At 33.1% G+C, this 7567-nt stretch overlaps 1 non-coding gene and 1 pseudogene across 1 annotated transcript; both read right to left on the bottom strand.

The window, feature by feature from the left end:
* Nucleotides 1–255: 255 nt before the first annotated feature.
* LOC132296502 (protein IRX15-LIKE-like) lies at nt 256–6187 on the bottom strand (annotated as a pseudogene).
* A 249-nt stretch (nt 6188–6436) lies between these two features.
* Nucleotides 6437–6543, bottom strand: LOC132297734 (small nucleolar RNA R71). The gene has a single exon (XR_009479392.1). It is a non-coding gene; the product is annotated as a small nucleolar RNA R71 (small nucleolar RNA).
* Between the last annotated feature and the right edge of the window lie 1024 nt (nt 6544–7567).

Genomic DNA, 7567 nt, shown 5'->3' with positions numbered 1-7567 from the left:
ACAGCCTCACAGCCTCAGATCACAACCAACCAAACACAGATCACAACCAACACAAACAGAGTCAAAAAGATTTCCACATATGCCAATTCTGAGGCAAGCTGCTAGTATATATTCAACCATCCATCCAAAGCAGTCTTCCAGAACAGGATTTGAAGGATTAATTCTAGGGTTTTTTCAAAACTGAAACATTTTCTTATGTGGGAATACAATTGAAAAACCCACCTGACTGAATTTAAACAAACAGAAAGTCTTGTTCTAAGGAAGCAATCTCTCTACCTCCCTATTCACATCCTGCACAAATACATGGGTGTTTCCTCTGCCACTTCCTCAACTTGCTTTTCGCTAGCACGCCGGTGGTGAATATCGAGGCCATCTACCCCGGTGCCGCCGAAAAATTCCCACTTTGCTCATCCACCAAAATCACATCCCAACCCACTTTGTACACATGATTGGGAAGTAGAATATAATCCCCAATTTGCAGTCCAAGAAGAGCCTACACTCCTTCCAAATTTGCTCTCTCGTGTGGTGAAGAAGGTCGTATATATTGCTCACTTTGGTGGTGAATTGAACGTAGTAGGTTTCGATTTTCGGATGTTTCTCTTCAATTTTGCAGACCAAGTATGAGTTTTCATCAACGAAGACTGTTTGGCCGTTCTGATTAAGGAATTTTAGAGGAGGGTTTTGTGGGTCAGAACAAAAATAAGAAGTACAAGGTGTGGGGCAGCAGCAGTGGAGGATGGCGGCGATGGAACTAAGCTCGACGGCGGAATTTTGGCGGAGGTGGGGGAATTGGGTGGGCGTTAGTGGAAAAGGGCGATGTCGCCGATGGAGATGACGCCGCTAAACAGTTAAATAGAGAGAGAGAATCTTTAGAGAGAGAGAAAAAATAAAGAATAAAAATAAGAAAAGCAAAATTTTATTATATTAAGAGAAGAAAATAAATAAAGAATACAAATATGAAAAGAAAAGCATTACAGGAAAAGAAAAAATAAATAAAATACATAAATATGAGTATTATATATAGAAATGAAGGATATAATATAAATAGGAGAGATAAATATAAATATAATAAGTATTATATATATATATATATATATATATATATATCATGTGTATTATATATAGATTATTTATAGAAAGAAAATTAATTAATACAAATAAGAAGAAAAAATGTAAAGAAAGAAAAAAAAAATACTCTCTCCGTCCCATAAAAAGTGTTATTTTTAGGGAACCGTGACTCTCACAAATTGAACTGTCCCAGTTCCTGAAACACGACACTTTTTTTGGGACGGAGGTAGTATATATATATATATAGAAATATGAGTATTATATATAGAAATGAGGGATATAATTTAAATACAAGAGAGAAATATATATATAATATGTATTATATATAGATTATTTATAGAAAGAAAATTAATTAATATAAATAAGAAAAAATATATAGAGAAAGAAATATATATATATATATATGACTATTATATATAGAAATGAGGGATATAATATTAATAGGAGAGAGAAATATGAATATAATGAATAATATATATATATATATATATATATATATATATATATATAATATGTGTATTTTATATAGAGTATTTATAGAAATAAAATTAATTAAATAAGGTTATTATATATATTATATATAGAAATGAGAGAGAAAATGAGTAAAGGGTAGTTTGGTTATTATATATATTATATATTTAGAAATTAATTATTTAGAGAGGAGAGAATAACAAAATTTAAAAATTATTTTTATGTTTCTAAAAAACCCCCCTGTATTTTTAAAAGTGTGCAAAAAAACCCCTGTGGGCATTTTGGGTAGCGCAAAAGGATAGTTTTGGTATTAAAGGCTGACTTTTGGTCACATGCATGACACATGCCAATTTTCTTGGTCAGAAGCCCTTATTTGTAACTTTTTGAAACTAGAGGGGTCAAATTTTAACAACAAGGATGTTATTTGCATATTTTAAAAAATACAAGGGTGTTATTTGCACTTACCCCTATATACATATATATTACTATATATATATATAGATATATATATAAACAGACCATCCTTCATGAATGAGTTGGAAGAGAGAAATTGAAGAGAGAGAGGAAGGACTGATCAAAGAGGGAGGGTGGATGGGATCACACCAATATCAATCCATTGCCGTAATGCCTACAAGATGTCGTTTTTAGCAAAATGTCCTTTTTAGACATTTTGCTTCTTTAGATTTTATTATTTTTTATTTTTTTATTTTTTGGTAAGGGTAATTTAGATTTTTTATTCTTTAAAGTGAAGGAATGTACTTATTTGCACAATTTGACAAATATAGGAGTGCTTTTTGAATACTTTTGAATACCAAAGGGGATTTGCACATTTTGTATAAAATAGGAGCTTTTTTTTTTTTTTTTTTTTTTTGGCACTTTACCCAAAATTGAATTCAAAGTAGCTCATTTGATTATTGGTAGAAGTGAGTTATTTTGCCAAGGCTTGATTCAAATCTTATAAAACTCGAACGAGTGCATGAGTAGTTAATCTATTGGTTCAGATAAGACATGAGGGTTCAGGTTATTGATTCACTCGTTCAACATCAAGTGGAGCAAATATTGTCTTAAAGGACATATAATTCAATTCTAGCCTCTATCTAAAAATATATTCTTTAGAATTTTAAGGATTTCTTACACTCTTTTAAAGCTCATTTCTATAATTTCTTGATACCATAGATGCTTTGGAGGTAAAGATTCGATGGTGTTTCATAAACCAACTGTCACTAAAACGGCCATATCTCCTTTGTTGCAGCATTTCAAAAGCAAATGTTTGAGGCTACAAGTTCTGGGACGGATCTAAAATTTTTTGTTATTACATTTTATACCTCTAAATTTATACTTTTTTACATTTATACTCATTAAGTTTTGAAATTGCCCCACGCATTACAACATTTTACAAATTGGATGGACTTGGTTTGAATGTGCTATTTATGTTCTGCATTTTGGTAGGAAGATCTTAAAGCTTCAAACAAGAATTGTTTCTAATTCTTTGTTTTTGCAATCCGATTCTCCAGTACATTCAAAAGTATTAGAAATATCGGGACATGTAATTGATTCGACGTATCAGTTATCCAATATCCCCATATATTCTAAACAAATAAATTACTTCTTCCCTTATTTTTAATATGCCTGGAAAGATGCCTTGAAATAATCATATTTCAAATGTTCTTATGTTTCTTTTAATTTTCTATATTTTTGTTTCAAAGGTATCATATGTCAAATGGTATTGTTGTTATCATCTATCAAATGTTAAAGTGTGCTCCGACCTAATAATCTTTGTACCAATAAAAAATATGTTAAGAATGACAAATAGACTCACATGATTAAAGTAAGATTCCAAAAATAAACAAATAAAAAAGATAAATGACACATGATAGTTTCCAATCATCTTACTCCTAAAACATACTTAAAACAGTAAAAAATATACTATGTTTAATAAGGTATTATTTGATAACTTAATTTAATATTTAATTATAAATAAATTAAGTATTTATTTATTTATTTTCTCAAGTATTTATTTATTTTCTCAAGTATTTATTTAATTAAGTATAACATGTCAAATCAGCTGAATTAAAGCATTGGAGAAGCAATCTAAAGTTAAGTGGAAGAAAGGAGCAAAGTGGAAGCAAAGTGGTGAAAAAGTCATCTCCGATCAATCGAACGAAGCTATGATCGATCGCATTGCGATTGTTCCAACTATGTCATGATGGATCGAACCCCTTGTCCTTATCCTCAGAAAAAAAATTCCTATTCGATCGATCCAACTTTCATTCGTTCGATCGAACCTTTTGATCTTATCCTCATCAACCACTTTTGTCCTTTTCCCATAAATATCTCAGCCTTTGTCCTTATCCAAATAAATGCACCGCCTTACTTCGATCGATCAGAGCAACCATGTGATGATCGAATTACCTCAAAATGCACGTAAAACAGATTTCAAGATGAATTGAAGGTGTGCTCGTGGTGCAATCATTTGGAGGTCCTAGTGCATGAGGTCTGACCATTGGGTATGACATTTGAGCTGCCTATATAAGGAATTTGGCTATTTTTAGTAAGGAGGTTGGTTAGTTAGAGAGAGAATTGGCTAGAGATTAGAGAGAGAAAATACATTTTGGGAAAGTTCTTCCATTCTTCTAGGGTTTCCACCAAGAACACCAAAGGAGGAGGATGAATTCAACCATGGAGAAAGCCCTTGAGGGTTGGATGACACCAATCATGAGTGGCTAAACTATTCTCTTGGGGTTAGAGATATCCCTAAGCATGCTTCTTAGACTTTGATGATTGTAATTAATGGGGATTTGTGTTGTAACTCTTGTTTTGACCTCTTATATATATAAATCTTGTTTCTACATGATTTCTGTAGTTTAATACTTACAATTGATCTTTTAATTCTATTCATATGTCTATGTATGTTAGAATGAATGGTCATGTGTTTTACACTTGATTTTTTACATTTGATGCATGTCTATGTGTGTTAAATTGTTGAGTCTAGTATAGGTCAAGGCATGGTGTTTAATGGTTTACTCTTGTGATTTATTTGATGGTTCATACTTATTTCTTAATGGATTATGCCACCTCCTTAGTTTAATTAGTTTAATTTTATATCATTAGAATAGTTGTAGTTTAATTACCTTAATTTCCTAGATAGGTGGACATTTCATTCTTGTTGTTTGATGATCCATGCTTATGAGTACAAGTAGTATATTTCTTTAGATTCTTGAGTGTGCATTGATTGTGGGCTTATGAAATAATTAATGGCTTAATTTGATATGTTGTGTTATTCACTAGATTGATTAGACAATGTATGCTTACTTGGCCATCCAAGTTTAATATTCCAATTAATTGCACACACTTTGTTTACAACAAATAATCCCTCTAATTTATCAAATGTTGAATGTCTAGGAAAGCAATGCTTAGTGGTGAACTCTATGTCCCAAGAACCATCTCTCATTCTCTACATCTCACTTATTTTACTTGTTTTACATTGCACTACTTTACTTTACATTGTAATATAACTCAACCAGCAAAACCCTCTTTGATCATTCAACCTACTAATCCAACATTAATTCCAGAATACCTTTCTATTTCCTTTGGGACGATCCCTACTCACTCTTGCTACTTTAGTAGTTAGTAATGGTAGTGGCATTTTACAAATTTAAATTTGGCCACATTTTTATCACACACCGAGGTTAAACACACCAAGTTTTGGCGCCGTTGCTGGGGATTGAGCAACGCCGTATTCGGAATTAATTAGGAATTAGTACTCCTTTGATCTTGTCTTTACTTTATTTTATTTTGTTTACTTATTGTGTTTGTTCTTGATTAACTATGTACTTGGAGCTAAGGAAGAAAAGCAAAGGATCTTCAAAGCAAAAATGCAAGCTAAGCTAAGCAAAACATAAAAAGCATAAAAATAAAAATAAAAAAATTTGCAAAGCAAGGCTAAAAGCTAAAAATATTTTAAAGTTGCTAAAAAACCTTTTGTGAGCTTTCCTAACTCTTTTTACTTAGTCAAATCATTGGCCCGCGTTGAGAAAATTCTTATTTGCTTAGTTATATCGTCGTTTCGAGTGGAGGCAATTTATTTCTTGCATTTGTTAAAAGCATGGGAGTATGGGATTAATGTATGTGGAGGTTTGTTATTGATTGACTTGTTGCGGAGGAAAAATGTTTGCTATTTGCTAGTTGTTGGGTTGTTGTTTGTTTTAATTTGCATTGTGCATGCATGGTCGTAGGTCTTTGAATCCTACTTTTGTCCTATTGAATTTTAATCTTGGTTGTTCGTAATCCCAAGGGAAGGGGTAATTCAAGTGACTCCATTTCATAATGGATGTCCATAATGAGGACCATGTTGAAGACCTTGGTCACATCGACCAACAAGGCATTCTTCACCCTAATGTGCATTAACAACATGATAATATTTAAGTATCATTAGGCATGCCTAGACCTTTCATTTCACAACAACAATAAGGCCAAGTTCCAATGGGAATGCCTAGGCCATTCTTTGTACCACCATCTCCACCTCCCGTTGTTCAAGTAAATCATAAGGCTTATGTAGAGCCACCGGTTGTGAATCATCCTCTTGCTTTAAGAGACCATTATGTGTCAAATGAGTATATTGCACCAATATGCATTCAACTCCCTCCATTTAGAGCACACCATTATAAGATTAAACCACAAACAATTTAAATGCTTCCTAATTATCATGGGCTACCCAATGAAGAACCTTATAAGCATTTGGATGAATTTCTTGAACTGTGTTCTACCGTGAAATACATGGACATGCCGAAAGAAGTTTTGAGGTTAAAACTCTTCCCTTTCACCTTTTTCTATAACTACTTGGGTAGAGATGCAACAAGAGTTCTTGAAAAAGTACTATCCAGTGTCTAAGACCAATGCAATGAGAACTGAAATTCATGAATTCTCACTAAGGGATGGGGAAATGTTTCATGAGGTATGGGAACGATTAAATGATTTGTTTAGGAAATGTCCACACCATGACATCCCTAAATGGCAATTAGTTCAATACTTCTTTAAAAGTTTATCGGACAACCATAAAGGTATGGTTGATGCTTCTATGGGTGGTTCTTATCTTGATAAGCATGAAGTTGATGTATGGTGCTTATATGAGAGCATGAGTGAAAACTCAATGCACCAATCTTTATCATCTAATAATGGTAGAAATGTAGGTGGAAGGAAGAATTTAGGCTTATATCAAGTTAATAATTCTAATGATATAGTCACCGAAGTTAAGTCTTTATCCCAAAGGTTTAATCAATTTTTTATCAACCAAAACTCGGCTCATCAAGTGTCTTCGTCTCCTAATCATGCTAATCATGCTTATCAGCCTTCCAATGAATCATGCATGACTTGTTCTAGTGTTTTGTATTTGTGATGGCCCTGGTTTTTCAAGCCAATGCGTCCTGTGATGAACCGAAGATTGACCCGATAACGGATCCAAATGCGGAAGCAAAAATAGAAAACAAGACTTTAAGAAGTCAAAGTGACCTTCCATGAGGTCGTGGAACTCAATGAGAACTGATGTGAAAACAAAAGATCAAAAATATAACAAATAAGCCCCCAGGGGTAAAATGGTAATTTTCTAAAAATATAAATTCAGGTACCACCGAGCACACCGCTGGAAAGATAATGAAAAACTAATCAAAATGGACTCAAGAATCACATGATTCAGAGTTCGGACGAAGGAGAAACGGCATGACAAAGAAAAACGAGCACTTAAGGCTAAAAAGGTAAATTGGTAATTTTTCAAAAAGATCTGGGTGCAATCAAACACATCGTTGGAAAGACAGCGAAAAATTATTCAAGTTCAAAAAAAAGTTCACTCGATTTGGAGTCCAGACGAAGGAGAACGAGTGAAAATAAGAATCGACGTCATGGTGTTGAGACGAGCACCCCACGAGCATCCTGACATGCTAGGAGAGAGAGAGAGAGAGAGAGAAAAAAAAAAAAAAAAAGAAAAAAAAAAAGGGCTTAGCCAGAACTGAGAGCCGAAACGAGGTCCTAAACG

Source organism: Cornus florida, unplaced genomic scaffold (assembly GCF_030987335.1).
Source record: "Cornus florida cultivar Cherokee Brave unplaced genomic scaffold, ASM3098733v1 CherokeeBrave_3.0.0_Hap2_Chr02, whole genome shotgun sequence".
Classification (NCBI taxonomy): Eukaryota; Viridiplantae; Streptophyta; class Magnoliopsida; order Cornales; family Cornaceae; genus Cornus; species Cornus florida.
This window is presented reverse-complemented; position numbering and strand designations above follow the sequence as displayed.